The sequence below is a fragment of the Phyllobates terribilis genome, unplaced genomic scaffold (assembly GCF_046119375.1).
Source record: "Phyllobates terribilis strain yellow unplaced genomic scaffold, ASM4611937v1 Scaffold_414__1_contigs__length_1644244, whole genome shotgun sequence".
Classification (NCBI taxonomy): Eukaryota; Metazoa; Chordata; class Amphibia; order Anura; family Dendrobatidae; genus Phyllobates; species Phyllobates terribilis.
In genome coordinates this window covers 266,024-281,946 of record NW_027363174.1, presented here as the reverse complement: position 1 = coordinate 281,946, position 15,923 = coordinate 266,024, and the positions used below count along the sequence as shown (strand labels likewise).

General features: G+C 49.5%; 8 non-coding genes across 8 annotated transcripts; all 8 read left to right on the top strand.

Annotated features, from left to right (window-relative positions):
• Window positions 1-651: 651 nt before the first annotated feature.
• Window positions 652-842, top strand: LOC141226474 (U2 spliceosomal RNA). Its single transcript, XR_012293604.1, has one exon. It is a non-coding gene; the product is annotated as a U2 spliceosomal RNA (small nuclear RNA).
• Window positions 843-1,962: 1,120 nt separating this feature from the next.
• Window positions 1,963-2,153, top strand: LOC141226472 (U2 spliceosomal RNA). Its single transcript, XR_012293602.1, has one exon. It is a non-coding gene; the product is annotated as a U2 spliceosomal RNA (small nuclear RNA).
• Window positions 2,154-3,273: 1,120 nt separating this feature from the next.
• Window positions 3,274-3,464, top strand: LOC141226471 (U2 spliceosomal RNA). The gene has a single exon (XR_012293601.1). It is a non-coding gene; the product is annotated as a U2 spliceosomal RNA (small nuclear RNA).
• Window positions 3,465-4,581: 1,117 nt separating this feature from the next.
• Window positions 4,582-4,772, top strand: LOC141226469 (U2 spliceosomal RNA). Its single transcript, XR_012293600.1, has one exon. It is a non-coding gene; the product is annotated as a U2 spliceosomal RNA (small nuclear RNA).
• A 1,120-nt stretch (window positions 4,773-5,892) lies between these two features.
• On the top strand, window positions 5,893-6,083 carry LOC141226468 (U2 spliceosomal RNA). Its single transcript, XR_012293599.1, has one exon. It is a non-coding gene; the product is annotated as a U2 spliceosomal RNA (small nuclear RNA).
• A 6,014-nt stretch (window positions 6,084-12,097) lies between these two features.
• On the top strand, window positions 12,098-12,288 carry LOC141226467 (U2 spliceosomal RNA). The gene has a single exon (XR_012293598.1). It is a non-coding gene; the product is annotated as a U2 spliceosomal RNA (small nuclear RNA).
• A 1,122-nt stretch (window positions 12,289-13,410) lies between these two features.
• Window positions 13,411-13,601, top strand: LOC141226466 (U2 spliceosomal RNA). The gene has a single exon (XR_012293597.1). It is a non-coding gene; the product is annotated as a U2 spliceosomal RNA (small nuclear RNA).
• Window positions 13,602-14,720: 1,119 nt separating this feature from the next.
• On the top strand, window positions 14,721-14,911 carry LOC141226465 (U2 spliceosomal RNA). The gene has a single exon (XR_012293596.1). It is a non-coding gene; the product is annotated as a U2 spliceosomal RNA (small nuclear RNA).
• Window positions 14,912-15,923: the final 1,012 nt, after the last annotated feature.

Genomic DNA, 15,923 nt, shown 5'->3' with positions numbered 1-15,923 from the left:
TTTGCTACAATGCCTTTTCTGAAACGTTGTCTCCCTCTGCTGGAACACTGACTTCTTTCATTTAATGCCTGCAGACTATAAAAGAGAAACCAACCCAAAAAGTTTGGTTGATTAGTCTGTGGCATTCTTTTAAACTGTTGCTTATGGCGGTCTCTGTGAGCTTCTCAGTGACATTCAGCCATCCAGGTATCCCGCCTGCAGTAGACGGAATGTGGCAATGGAACGCTGGCTGCGCGTGTCATAATAGGCTCTGAGCCTTTATATACCTGCGCACAGCAGCAGCCACCTTCAGTCTGCTGCTGGACAGCCAGCAGCAGCAGCAGCAGGAGAGGTAATTAATCAGCAACCCTCCTGCTAAGGGTAGACAGCTGCTCGTTCCACCCCCCCCCCCGCCTTAATTATTTCTCCTCCCTTCCAACGGTGTTGAGGCGGGTGGGAACAGCCGGGGGTTGAGGGTACTGTGCTAAAAGAGGTGGAGTTATGCAGATCTAAAACGCGTGGATTGCAGCAGCAGCAAGCCGAAAAGTGCAGGCATGTGAGGGATCTAGAGGTTGACAGCATGTCTTCTTAACGGGAGTCCAGGTGGCCATCTCCACAAATGGACTTTTCAGAATCCTTGGGTGGCACCGTAGTCGGAAACCAATTCTGGTTATCGCTTCTCGGCCTTTTGGCTAAGATCAAGTGTAGTATCTGTTCTTATCAGTTTAATATCTGATACGTCCCCTATCTGGGGACCATATATTAAATGGATTTTTAGAACAGGGAGATGGAAAAAGAGCTTGCTCTGTCCACTCCACGCATTGACCTGGTATTGCAGTATCTCCAGGACCGGTGCACCCCTTCTTTAATGCAGTTTCTAAAATCAGAAAGAATTGAATTCAATGCTTTTTGTTCATTTTGCTTGTTTGTCGGATTTTGGGATGGACTCTTTGGCTTTGCTTTTCTTCTCCTCATTGGATTTTTCATGTTAAAAGTTGCAGAAGCCAGATGACAAGCTCATTTTGGTTCAACTTCAGCAACTGTGCATTGCATTGCCATGTAATGTAATGTAATGCAATGCTATCTATCTAGCTCTCCCTCTATACTTCCTTTTGGATAAACAGACATATTAGGTAAGCATTTTGGAGCTTTCACCTAAATAACTACAGGTGGTGAGATAAGCTGCACAATATAATTGACCTTTCAGTATATTGTTGCACACACACCATCTATTTAGCAAATGCCCTTGTTATCAACAGCAGCCTTTTAAACTCACCTGAGCTAACAGGTATGTGAGCTGGTTACTCTGCTGCGCTTAAAATTTCTTTTTTGGTTTGCTACAATGCCTTTTCTGAAACGTTGTCTCCCTCTGCTGGAACACTGACTTCTTTCATTTAATGCCTGCAGACTATAAAAGAGAAACCAACCCAAAAAGTTTGGTTGATTAGTCTGTGGCATTCTTTTAAACTGTTGCTTATGGCGGTCTCTGTGAGCTTCTCAGTGACATTCAGCCATCCAGGTACCCCGCCTGCAGTAGACGGAATGTGGCAATGGAACGCTGGCTGCGCGTGTCATAATAGGCTCTGAGCCTTTATATACCTGCGCACAGCAGCAGCCACCTTCAGTCTGCTGCTGGACAGCCAGCAGCAGCAGCAGCAGGAGAGGTAATTAATCAGCAACCCTCCTGCTAAGGGTAGACAGCTGCTCGTTCCACCCCCCCCCTGCCTTAATTGGTTCTCCTTCCTTCCAACGGTGTTGAGGCGGGTGGGAACAGCCGGGGGTTGAGGGTACTGTGCTAAAAGAGGTGGAGTTATGCAGATCTAAAACGCGTGGATTGCAGCAGCAGCAAGCCGAAAAGTGCAGGCATGTGAGGGATCTAGAGGTTGACAGCATGTCTTCTTAACGGGAGTCCAGGTGGCCATCTCCACAAATGGACTTTTCAGAATCCTTGGGTGGCACCGTAGTCGGAAACCAATTCTGGTTATCGCTTCTCGGCCTTTTGGCTAAGATCAAGTGTAGTATCTGTTCTTATCAGTTTAATATCTGATACGTCCCCTATCTGGGGACCATATATTAAATGGATTTTTAGAACAGGGAGATGGAAAAAGAGCTTGCTCTGTCCACTCCACGCATTGACCTGGTATTGCAGTATCTCCAGGACCGGTGCACCCCTTCTTTAATGCAGTTTCTAAAATCAGAAAGAATTGAATTCAATGCTTTTTGTTCATTTTGCTTGTTTGTCGGATTTTGGGATGGACTCTTTGGCTTTGCTTTTCTTCTCCTCATTGGATTTTTCATGTTAAAAGTTGCAGAAGCCAGATGACAAGCTCATTTTGGTTCAACTTCAGCAACTGTGCATTGCATTGCCATGTAATGTAATGTAATGCAATGCTATCTATCTAGCTCTCCCTCTATACTTCCTTTTGGATAAACAGACATATTAGGCAAGCATTTTGGAGCTTTCACCTAAATAACTACAGGTGGTGAGATAAGCTGCACAATATAATTGACCTTTCAGTATATTGTTGCACACACACCATCTATTTAGCAAATGCCCTTGTTATCAACAGCAGCCTTTTAAACTCACCTGAGCTAACAGGTATGTGAGCTGGTTACTCTGCTGCGCTTAAAATTTCTTTTTTGGTTTGCTACAATGCCTTTTCTGAAACGTTGTCTCCCTCTGCTGGAACACTGACTTCTTTCATTTAATGCCTGCAGACTATAAAAGAGAAACCAACCCAAAAAGTTTGGTTGATGAGTCTGTGGCATTCTTTTAAACTGTTGCTTATGGCGGTCTCTGTGAGCTTCTCAGTGACATTCAGCCATCCAGGTATCCCGCCTGCAGTAGACGGAATGTGGCAATGGAACGCTGGCTGCGCGTGTCATAATAGGCTCTGAGCCTTTATATACCTGCGCACAGCAGCAGCCACCTTCAGTCTGCTGCTGGACAGCCAGCAGCAGCAGCAGCAGGAGAGGTAATTAATCAGCAACCCTCCTGCTAAGGGTAGACAGCTGCTCGTTCCACCCCCCCCCCGCCTTAATTTGTTCTCCTCCCTTCCAACGGTGTTGAGGCGGGTGGGAACAGCCGGGGGTTGAGGGTACTGTGCTAAAAGAGGTGGAGTTATGCAGATCTAAAACGCGTGGATTGCAGCAGCAGCAAGCCGAAAAGTGCAGGCATGTGAGGGATCTAGAGGTTGACAGCATGTCTTCTTAACAGGAGTCCAGGTGGCCATCTCCACAAATGGACTTTTCAGAATCCTTGGGTGGCACCGTAGTCGGAAACCAATTCTGGTTATCGCTTCTCGGCCTTTTGGCTAAGATCAAGTGTAGTATCTGTTCTTATCAGTTTAATATCTGATACGTCCCCTATCTGGGGACCATATATTAAATGGATTTTTAGAACAGGGAGATGGAAAAAGAGCTTGCTCTGTCCACTCCACGCATTGACCTGGTATTGCAGTATCTCCAGGACCGGTGCACCCCTTCTTTAATGCAGTTTCTAAAATCAGAAAGAATTGAATTCAATGCTTTTTGTTCATTTTGCTTGTTTGTCGGATTTTGGGATGGACTCTTTGGCTTTGCTTTTCTTCTCCTCATTGGATTTTTCATGTTAAAAGTTGCAGAAGCCAGATGACAAGCTCATTTTGGTTCAACTTCAGCAACTGTGCATTGCATTGCCATGTAATGTAATGTAATGCAATGCTATCTATCTAGCTCTCCCTCTATACTTCCTTTGGATAAACAGACATATTAGGCAAGCATTTTGGAGCTTTCACCTAAATAACTACAGGTGGTGAGATAAGCTGCACAATATAATTGACCTTTCAGTATATTGTTGCACACACACCATCTATTTAGCAAATGCCCTTGTTATCAACAGCAGCCTTTTAAACTCACCTGAGCTAACAGGTATGTGAGCTGGTTACTCTGCTGCGCTTAAAATTTCTTTTTTGGATTGCTACAATGCCTTTTCTGAAACGTTGTCTCCCTCTGCTGGAACACTGACTTCTTTCATTTAATGCCTGCAGACTATAAAAGAGAAACCAACCCAAAAAGTTTGGTTGATTAGTCTGTGGCATTCTTTTAAACTGTTGCTTATGGCGGTCTCTGTGAGCTTCTCAGTGACATTCAGCCATCCAGGTATCCCGCCTGCAGTAGACGGAATGTGGCAATGGAACGCTGGCTGCGCGTGTCATAATAGGCTCTGAGCCTTTATATACCTGCGCACAGCAGCAGCCACCTTCAGTCTGCTGCTGGACAGCCAGCAGCAGCAGCAGCAGGAGAGGTAATTAATCAGCAACCCTCCTGCTAAGGGTAGACAGCTGCTCGTTCCACCCCCCCCGCCTTAATTGGTTCTCCTCCCTTCCAACGGTGTTGAGGCGGGTGGGAACAGCCGGGGGTTGAGGGTACTGTGCTAAAAGAGGTGGAGTTATGCAGATCTAAAACGCGTGGATTGCAGCAGCAGCAAGCCGAAAAGTGCAGGCATGTGAGGGATCTAGAGGTTGACAGCATGTCTTCTTAACGGGAGTCCAGGTGGCCATCTCCACAAATGGACTTTTCAGAATCCTTGGGTGGCACCGTAGTCGGAAACCAATTCTGGTTATCGCTTCTCGGCCTTTTGGCTAAGATCAAGTGTAGTATCTGTTCTTATCAGTTTAATATCTGATACGTCCCCTATCTGGGGACCATATATTAAATGGATTTTTAGAACAGGGAGATGGAAAAAGAGCTTGCTCTGTCCACTCCACGCATTGACCTGGTATTGCAGTATCTCCAGGACCGGTGCACCCCTTCTTTAATGCAGTTTCTAAAATCAGAAAGAATTGAATTCAATGCTTTTTGTTCATTTTGCTTGTTTGTCGGATTTTGGGATGGACTCTTTGGCTTTGCTTTTCTTCTCCTCATTGGATTTTTCATGTTAAAAGTTGCAGAAGCCAGATGACAAGCTCATTTTGGTTCAACTTCAGCAACTGTGCATTGCATTGCCATGTAATGTAATGTAATGCAATGCTATCTATCTAGCTCTCCCTCTATACTTCCTTTTGGATAAACAGACATATTAGGCAAGCATTTTGGAGCTTTCACCTAAATAACTACAGGTGGTGAGATAAGCTGCACAATATAATTTACCTTTCAGTATATTGTTGCACACACACCATCTATTTAGCAAATGCCCTTGTTATCAACAGCAGCCTTTTAAACTCACCTGAGCTAACAGGTATGTGAGCTGGTTACTCTGCTGCGCTTAAAATTTCCTTTTTGGTTTGCTACAATGCCTTTTCTGAAACGTTGTCTCCCTCTGCTGGAACACTGACTTCTTTTATTTAATGCCTGCAGACTATAAAAGAGAAACCAACCCAAAAAGTTTGGTTGATTAGTCTGTGGCATTCTTTTAAACTGTTGCTTATGGCGGTCTCTGTGAGCTTCTCAGTGACATTCAGCCATCCAGGTATCCCGCCTGCAGTAGACGGAATGTGGCAATGGAACGCTGGCTGCGCGTGTCATAATAGGCTCTGAGCCTTTATATACCTGCGCACAGCAGCAGCCACCTTCAGTCTGCTGCTGGACAGCCAGCAGCAGCAGCAGCAGGAGAGGTAATTAATCAGCAACCCTCCTGCTAAGGGTAGACAGCTGCTCGTTCCACCCCCCCCCCGCCTTAATTGGTTCTCCTCCCTTCCAACGGTGTTGAGGCGGGTGGGAACAGCCGGGGGTTGAGGGTACTGTGCTAAAAGAGGTGGAGTTATGCAGATCTAAAACGCGTGGATTGCAGCAGCAGCAAGCCGAAAAGTGCAGGCATGTGAGGGATCTAGAGGTTGACAGCATGTCTTCTTAACGGGAGTCCAGGTGGCCATCTCCACAAATGGACTTTTCAGAATCCTTGGGTGGCACCGTAGTCGGAAACCAATTCTGGTTATCGCTTCTCGGCCTTTTGGCTAAGATCAAGTGTAGTATCTGTTCTTATCAGTTTAATATCTGATACGTCCCCTATCTGGGGACCATATATTAAATGGATTTTTAGAACAGGGAGATGGAAAAAGAGCTTGCTCTGTCCACTCCACGCATTGACCTGGTATTGCAGTATCTCCAGGACCGGTGCACCCCTTCTTTAATGCAGTTTCTAAAATCAGAAAGAATTGAATTCAATGCTTTTTGTTCATTTTGCTTGTTTGTCGGATTTTGGGATGGACTCTTTGGCTTTGCTTTTCTTCTCCTCATTGGATTTTTCATGTTAAAAGTTGCAGAAGCCAGATGACAAGCTCATTTTGGTTCAACTTCAGCAACTGTGCATTGCATTGCCATGTAATGTAATGTAATGCAATGCTATCTATCTAGCTCTCCCTCTATACTTCCTTTTGGATAAACAGACATATTAGGCAAGCATTTTGGAGCTTTCACCTAAATAACTACAGGTGGTGAGATAAGCTGCACAATATAATTGACCTTTCAGTATATTGTTGCACACACACCATCTATTTAGCAAATGCCCTTGTTATCAACAGCAGCCTTTTAAACTCACCTGAGCTAACAGGTATGTGAGCTGGTTACTCTGCTGCGCTTAAAATTTCTTTTTTGGTTTGCTACAATGCCTTTTCTGAAACGTTGTCTCCCTCTGCTGGAACACTGACTTCTTTCATTTAATGCCTGCAGACTATAAAAGAGAAACCAACCCAAAAAGTTTGGTTGATTAGTCTGTGGCATTCTTTTAAACTGTTGCTTATGGCGGTCTCTGTGAGCTTCTCAGTGACATTCAGCCATCCAGGTATCCCGCCTGCAGTAGACGGAATGTGGCAATGGAACGCTGGCTGCGCGTGTCATAATAGGCTCTGAGCCTTTATATACCTGCGCACAGCAGCAGCCACCTTCAGTCTGCTGCTGGACAGCCAGCAGCAGCAGCAGCAGGAGAGGTAATTAATCAGCAACCCTCCTGCTAAGGGTAGATGTAGCACCCTGAGGATTCGGCTGCTACAGGGGTATTGCACCTCAACCCAGAGGTGTGATATTCCACTCCCGGGTAAGGATGGAGTGTGGAACTGAGCTCGGTAGGCTGCATGCACTACACACATCCCATTTCCGAGGGGCAGGCCGACGGTACTCCCACTTAGAAATGTGCAGGTACGACCGTGTCTGTCCCTGGCTGGAGTGGGAGGGGGGTGGAACATCCCAAGTAGTGTAGGGGCAGATAGGGGGAGCAGCCTGGGTAAAGTTAGGAGCTCATTGGGTGCTGGTCACCTGAGCTCGCACATAGAGGGATATATAAGGTGGGCACCAACTAAGATCAGGGTCAGTTGCAGAGAGTCAGCAAGCAGAGGAGAAGAGCGGCCCAGAGTGAGAGAGGAGAGAAGAGAAAGAAAGACCCAGAGGGGGAGCAAGAAAGGACTCTAAGAACCCACATTCAATCCCCGGGTGAAGAGTCGGCACAGGGTACCGGATCCCAAACTGGTGGGGGCAAAAGCACACCCTAGCCAGAGACCGGAGGCCGTGGGCAGCATCTGCCATGGCCACCCATCACATCCACCCCGAAGGCAGACCACGTGGAGGGTCAGGGAACCCAAGGCCAAGGGTCTCCCAACAGAAGGCCCGAGGGAGCTGGACCTAGGTGGATCCCTGGTGGGGACGGCCAGAGGAAAGGACAGAAGGAGAGCTCAGGGTCACGCTCCGGACTTACTTGGGGGTTGGCCGAGTCCAGGACCTGGTGGACGCAGCACGGCTCGGGTGGTCACTTGAAGCTGGAGTGACCGGAACATCAGCAGTGAGTAAATACCCTAAACTGCATAACCCGACTCTGTCTCATCTATGCTGCACCATCACAACCCCCATCCTCTGCACCTGATCCCCCTGAGGCTATACCCCTCCCGTTGGGGGTTATCCTATCAAGCTGCACCAACACCATCAGCCTCAGTGGACCCTGCTGCAGCGGCGGCCGTAGTGACCGCAATCCAACGGTTGGCGTAGTCGACACAAAGAACTTAATAACATCTGTAGGACTGCCACATACAACTGAGCTTGACACCCTGGGCACGGACCGGGTCACAGCCACTCGGCGACTACAACTCCCATCTGATCCGGCTCCGGGTATTCCCCCTAAAGAATATGGCCCAGGGGGTGCGTCAACTTTGGCGTAGTCGGCAGGATTACGTGCCCGCAACACCCGGGTACTGCGTGCCTGAAGAAAAGTGCAAGTTTACCTCAGAAAGAAGTCTCCTGCCGGTTCCGGAGGGTCCCCGCCATCGGACCCCATCACCAGTCGATTCCCGCCGGTTGTCCGCCATTAACAGCTTTTTCCCGCCATCTGCAGAGTTTCCCGCCACTGGGAAGCGGTTCCCGCCATTTCCAAGGATTTCCCGCCTTGGCAGAGCGGACGCCATTATGGGCGTGCCAGAAGATGGTAAGAGGCCGCCTCCCATCGTGGGCCGGGACCGAAAATGGCGCCAAAAGTGGAAACCGCCCCCACCAACAGAGACTGTGATGCTGGAGGTGTCGGTCAGCGTGAAAGAACAGCCCCTGGAGCTGACAGTCACCAAGTTGCCCCGGGACCGCCCTCGAGGTGGGAGGAGACGAAAGAAAAGAACGAAGATGGGTGCTGCCTGGAGGAGTCTGGAGCGAGCGCACCCGGAGGCAAGAAGCCTGGAGAAGAGTATCGGAGGAGCTTACCCGGAGATGGCGAGAAAGCAGAGCAGCACCGGCCCGTTGGCCAGGAGCCTGCTAGAAACGGAGGAAGGAGAGCAGAGCAGCACCGGCCCGCTGGCCAGGAGCCTGCTGGAAGAAGAGCAGAGCAGCACCGACCCGTTGGTCAGGAGCCTGCTGGAAACTACGACCCCACTAGGCCTAGTGGAGGTCCCAGCACAGCTCCCCCGAGACCAGGAGTGTGCACAGACTGCCCTGGAGGGCCTCGCAAGGAGGATGGCCCGGGTACAGCGAGAGACATTGGCGGAGTGGAGCCGAGAGATGGCCCAGCAAACCAAGACCCGGAGCACGCCAACCAAGACGAGGAGACAGACCGCCTCTGAGGATGGCGCGGGAGGACCGAAGGCCGGAGACGGCGCCAAGAAGGGAGCCGAACGAGTGGAGGCAGGTAAAGGGGACGCCTATACCCCAAACCTGGAAACCGCGTACCTGCCCCAGCTCCCCGTCGCAGAGCCCGAAGTCTATCCTGCCGTGCCCGTAACCGCCACGCCACCGCTGCAGACTAGGCCTCAACCGGAAGCCGCCGACGCGACCCCTGTGACGTCACACGCCTCGACCCCGAGCGTGACCAAGCAGGAAATACCACCAGCCTGGTCGCAAGGCCTAGTACCCCCGGGCGCCGCATTACCAACAGCGCCCCCTACCTCCGCGGAGCCCCCGGCCTGGTCGCAGGGCCAAGTAGCCCAGGGCGCCGCCGTCCTAACGGTGCCCTTCACCTTCCAGATACCCCAGGCCTGGCCGCAAGGCCTGGGCAACCCGGGCGCCAACACCACCGCGCCCATAAGACCAAGAGTGCCGCATCTGGGAGAGGACCTGTTTACCCAACACACGTGCCCGGATGGGCAGCCTTTCATCTGGCCCCAGGAATATCATGAACTGGAGCGGCAGAGGAAGGCTGGGGCCATGTGTGCACCCCTGATCCCGGCTCCAAAGCCCGTAAAGAGGATCTCGCCCCCGCTAGAAGAGGCCCAATTTGAGTGGGACCCCACCGGAGAAGATCTCATGGGGTTCACTCAAGAGACCCGGGCAGCTGCAGCAGAGCGTGCTGAGTGCTGCCGCCAGCAGCTCGAGGAGTTTGCAAGGGAGCGAAGAGAGAGGCGGGTCCGGGAACAACAGGCCCAAATAAGGAGCGCCGAGCAGAAGAGCCGGACCAGGAGGAGTCCCCGTGCAGCTCATGGTCCCCCTTCCACCGGGACTGTGATCAAGTTTAACATGCAGCACGGGTGGGGCTTCATCAGAGACCATCACACCCCCGGCGACGTCTTTGTCACGCGCAGAGACGTGGAGTCCCATCTGCCGGAGGGGCACAGAGGTCGTGACCTTTATATCGGGGACGAGGTCACCTTTACCCGGCACAAGTGTGCCAAAGGACCTTACGCCCTCCATGTGCATCGCCTGACAGAAGAGGAGCTGCGGTGTGAGGAGGAAGAGCAAGAGGACCCGGACGGGTCTGAAGCTAAAGGTAACCCCAAAGAAAGAGCAGGAGGAAGACGTCGTTAAGTACGGCAGAGCAGGTGCTGTAAATAGTTACCCGACCGGGGTACCTAGAAACTGTTAATGCAAATATAGTCCCCGTTGGGACCAGCAAGAGTAGACTGTTAACCCGTGTGTTCCCTATCCCCACTGACCGAGGACTGAAAGCGGTCATCCCTTCCCTTTACCTGGCCGAGGACTGAGAGCGGCCACACTACCCCTGTACATAGTTGCGCTTCCTAAGGCGCCCCTACTGGTTTTACCGTAAAACCACCTTTGAGAAAAGGAACTGTCGCATTTTGCCCGGTCAACAGTTGCACAGTGACCGGAGGAGGAGGAGAGCCGACGAGAATGTTTTATATAAAAAGTTTTATTGATGCGCTGATTTATATGATGTTTTATATGTTTTATATGTTTATGTTTATGAAAAAAAAAATTGTATGTTTGGATGTTTTTGTCTTACAGCCCGAGGACGTGCTGTGATTTACCAGGGGGGAATGTAGCACCCTGAGGATTCGGCTGCTACAGGGGTATTGCACCTCAACCCAGAGGTGTGATATTCCACTCCCGGGTAAGGATGGAGTGTGGAACTGAGCTCGGTAGGCTGCATGCACTACACACATCCCATTTCCGAGGGGCAGGCCGACGGTACTCCCACTTAGAAATGTGCAGGTACGACCGTGTCTGTCCCTGGCTGGAGTGGGAGGGGGGTGGAACATCCCAAGTAGTGTAGGGGCAGATAGGGGGAGCAGCCTGGGTAAAGTTAGGAGCTCATTGGGTGCTGGTCACCTGAGCTCGCACATAGAGTGATATATAAGGTGGGCACCAACTAAGATCAGGGTCAGTTGCAGAGAGTCAGCAAGCAGAGGAGAAGAGCGGCCCAGAGTGAGAGAGGAGAGAAGAGAAAGAAAGACCCAGAGGGGGAGCAAGAAAGGACTCTAAGAACCCACATTCAATCCCCGGGTGAAGAGTCGGCACAGGGTACCGGATCCCAAACTGGTGGGGGGCAAAAGCACACCCTAGCCAGAGACCGGAGGCCGTGGGCAGCATCTGCCACGGCCACCCATCACATCCACCCCGAAGGCAGACCACGTGGAGGGTCAGGGAACCCAAGGCCATGGGTCTCCCAACAGAAGGCCCGAGGGAGCTGGACCTAGGTGGATCCCTGGTGGGGACGGCCAGAGGAAAGGACAGAAGGAGAGCTCAGGGTCACGCTCCGGACTTACTTGGGGGTTGGCCGAGTCCAGGACCTGGTGGACGCAGCACGGCTCGGGTGGTCACTTGAAGCTGGAGTGACCGGAACATCAGCAGTGAGTAAATACCCTAAACTGCATAACCCGACTCTGTCTCATCTATGCTGCACCATCACAACCCCCATCCTCTGCACCTGATCCCCCTGAGGCTATACCCCTCCCGTTGGGGGTTATCCTATCAAGCTGCACCAACACCATCAGCCTCAGTGGACCCTGCTGCAGCGGCGGCCGTAGTGACCGCAATCCAACGGGTGGCGTAGTCGACACAAAGAACTTAATAACATCTGTAGGACTGCCACATACAACTGAGCTTGACACCCTGGGCACGGACCGGGTCACAGCCACTCGGCGACTACAACTCCCATCTGATCCGGCTCCGGGTATTCCCCCTAAAGAATATGGCCCAGGGGGTGCGTCATAGACAGCTGCTCGTTCCACCCCCCCCCCGCCTTAATTGGTTCTCCTCCCTTCCAACGGTGTTGAGGCGGGTGGGAACAGCCGGGGGTTGAGGGTACTGTGCTAAAAGAGGTGGAGTTATGCAGATCTAAAACGCGTAGATTGCAGCAGCAGCAAGCCGAAAAGTGCAGGCATGTGAGGGATCTAGAGGTTGACAGCATGTCTTCTTAACGGGAGTCCAGGTGGCCATCTCCACAAATGGACTTTTCAGAATCCTTGGGTGGCACCGTAGTCGGAAACCAATTCTGGTTATCGCTTCTCGGCCTTTTGGCTAAGATCAAGTGTAGTATCTGTTCTTATCAGTTTAATATCTGATACGTCCCCTATCTGGGGACCATATATTAAATGGATTTTTAGAACAGGGAGATGGAAAAAGAGCTTGCTCTGTCCACTCCACGCATTGACCTGGTATTGCAGTATCTCCAGGACCGGTGCACCCCTTCTTTAATGCAGTTTCTAAAATCAGAAAGAATTGAATTCAATGCTTTTTGTTCATTTTGCTTGTTTGTCGGATTTTGGGATGGACTCTTTGGCTTTGCTTTTCTTCTCCTCATTGGATTTTTCATGTTAAAAGTTGCAGAAGCCAGATGACAAGCTCATTTTGGTTCAACTTCAGCAACTGTGCATTGCATTGCCATGTAATGTAATGTAATGCAATGCTATCTATCTAGCTCTCCCTCTATACTTCCTTTTGGATAAACAGACATATTAGGCAAGCATTTTGGAGCTTTCACCTAAATAACTACAGGTGGTGAGATAAGCTGCACAATATAATTGACCTTTCAGTATATTGTTGCACACACACCATCTATTTAGCAAATGCCCTTGTTATGAACAGCAGCCTTTTAAACTCACCTGAGCTAACAGGTATGTGAGCTGGTTACTCTGCTGCGCTTAAAATTTCTTTTTTGGTTTGCTACAATGCCTTTTCTGAAACGTTGTCTCCCTCTGCTGGAACACTGACTTCTTTCATTTAATGCCTGCAGACTATAAAAGAGAAACCAACCCAAAAAGTTTGGTTGATTAGTCTGTGGCATTCTTTTAAACTGTTGCTTATGGCGGTCTCTGTGAGCTTCTCAGTGACATTCAGCCATCCAGGTATCCCGCCTGCAGTAGACGGAATGTGGCAATGGAACGCTGGCTGCGCGTGTCATAATAGGCTCTGAGCCTTTATATACCTGCGCACAGCAGCAGCCACCTTCAGTCTGCTGCTGGACAGCCAGCAGCAGCAGCAGCAGGAGAGGTAATTAATCAGCAACCCTCCTGCTAAGGGTAGACAGCTGCTCGTTCCACCCCCCCCCCCCGCCTTAATTGGTTCTCCTCCCTTCCAACGGTGTTGAGGCGGGTGGGAACAGCCGGGGGTTGAGGGTACTGTGCTAAAAGAGGTGGAGTTATGCAGATCTAAAACGCGTGGATTGCAGCAGCAGCAAGCCGAAAAGTGCAGGCATGTGAGGGATCTAGGGGTTGACAGCATGTCTTCTTAACGGGAGTCCAGGTGGCCATCTCCACAAATGGACTTTTCAGAATCCTTGGGTGGCACCGTAGTCGGAAACCAATTCTGGTTATCGCTTCTCGGCCTTTTGGCTAAGATCAAGTGTAGTATCTGTTCTTATCAGTTTAATATCTGATACGTCCCCTATCTGGGGACCATATATTAAATGGATTTTTAGAACAGGGAGATGGAAAAAGAGCTTGCTCTGTCCACTCCACGCATTGACCTGGTATTGCAGTATCTCCAGGACCGGTGCACCCCTTCTTTAATGCAGTTTCTAAAATCAGAAAGAATTGAATTCAATGCTTTTTTTTCATTTTGCTTGTTTGTCGGATTTTGGGATGGACTCTTTGGCTTTGCTTTTCTTCTCCTCATTGGATTTTTCATGTTAAAAGTTGCAGAAGCCAGATGACAAGCTCATTTTGGTTCAACTTCAGCAACTGTGCATTGCATTGCCATGTAATGTAATGTAATGCAATGCTATCTATCTAGCTCTCCCTCTATACTTCCTTTTGGATAAACAGACATATTAGGCAAGCATTTTGGAGCTTTCACCTAAATAACTACAGGTGGTGAGATAAGCTGCACAATATAATTGACCTTTCAGTATATTGTTGCACACACACCATCTATTTAGCAAATGCCCTTGTTATCAACAGCAGCCTTTTAAACTCACCTGAGCTAACAGGTATGTGAGCTGGTTACTCTGCTGCGCTTAAAATTTCTTTTTTGGTTTGCTACAATGCCTTTTCTGAAACGTTGTCTCCCTCTGCTGGAACACTGACTTCTTTCATTTAATGCCTGCAGACTATAAAAGAGAAACCAACCCAAAAAGTTTGGTTGATTAGTCTGTGGCATTCTTTTAAACTGTTGCTTATGGCGGTCTCTGTGAGCTTCTCAGTGACATTCAGCCATCCAGGTATCCCGCCTGCAGTAGACGGAATGTGGCAATGGAACGCTGGCTGCGCGTGTCATAATAGGCTCTGAGCCTTTATATACCTGCGCACAGCAGCAGCCACCTTCAGTCTGCTGCTGGACAGCCAGCAGCAGCAGCAGCAGGAGAGGTAATTAATCAGCAACCCTCCTGCTAAGGGTAGACAGCTGCTCGTTCCACCCCCCCCCGCCTTAATTGGTTCTCCTCCCTTCCAACGGTGTTGAGGCGGGTGGGAACAGCCGGGGGTTGAGGGTACTGTGCTAAAAGAGGTGGAGTTATGCAGATCTAAAACGCGTGGATTGCAGCAGCAGCAAGCCGAAAAGTGCAGGCATGTGAGGGATCTAGAGGTTGACAGCATGTCTTCTTAACGGGAGTCCAGGTGGCCATCTCCACAATTGGACTTTTCAGAATCCTTGGGTGGCACCGTAGTCGGAAACCAATTCTGGTTATCGCTTCTCGGCCTTTTGGCTAAGATCAAGTGTAGTATCTGTTCTTATCAGTTTAATATCTGATACGTCCCCTATCTGGGGACCATATATTAAATGGATTTTTAGAACAGGGAGATGGAAAAAGAGCTTGCTCTGTCCACTCCACGCATTGACCTGGTATTGCAGTATCTCCAGGACCGGTGCACCCCTTCTTTAATGCAGTTTCTAAAATCAGAAAGAATTGAATTCAATGCTTTTTGTTCATTTTGCTTGTTTGTCGGATTTTGGGATGGACTCTTTGGCTTTGCTTTTCTTCTCCTCATTGGATTTTTCATGTTAAAAGTTGCAGAAGCCAGATGACAAGCTCATTTTGGTTCAACTTCAGCAACTGTGCATTGCATTGCCATGTAATGTAATGTAATGCAATGCTATCTATCTAGCTCTCCCTCTATACTTCCTTTTGGATAAACAGACATATTAGGCAAACATTTTGGAGCTTTCACCTAAATAACTACAGGTGGTGAGATAAGCTGCACAATATAATTGACCTTTCAGTATATTGTTGCACACACACCATCTATTTAGCAAATGCCCTTGTTATCAACAGCAGCCTTTTAAACTCACCTGAGCTAACAGGTATGTGAGCTGGTTACTCTGCTGCGCTTAAAATTTCTTTTTTGGTTTGCTACAATGCCTTTTCTGAAACGTTGTCTCCCTCTGCTGGAACACTGACTTCTTTCATTTAATGCCTGCAGACTATAAAAGAGAAACCAACCCAAAAAGTTTGGTTGATTAGTCTGTGGCATTCTTTTAAACTGTTGCTTATGGCGGTCTCTGTGAGCTTCTCAGTGACATTCAGCCATCCAGGTATCCCGCCTGCAGTAGACGGAATGTGGCAATGGAACGCTGGCTGCGCGTGTCATAATAGGCTCTGAGCCTTTATATACCTGCGCACAGCAGCAGCCACCTTCAGTCTGCTGCTGGACAGCCAGCAGCAGCAGCAGCAGGAGAGGTAATTAATCAGCAACCCTCCTGCTAAGGGTAGACAGCTGCTCGTTCCACCCCCCCCCGCCTTAATTGGTACTCCTCCCTTCCAACGGTGTTGAGGCGGGTGGGAACAGCCGGGGGTTGAGGGTACTGTGCTAAAAGAGGTGGAGTTATGCAGATCTAAAACGCGTGGATTGCAGCAGCAGCAAGCCGAAAAGTGCAGGCATGTGAGGGAT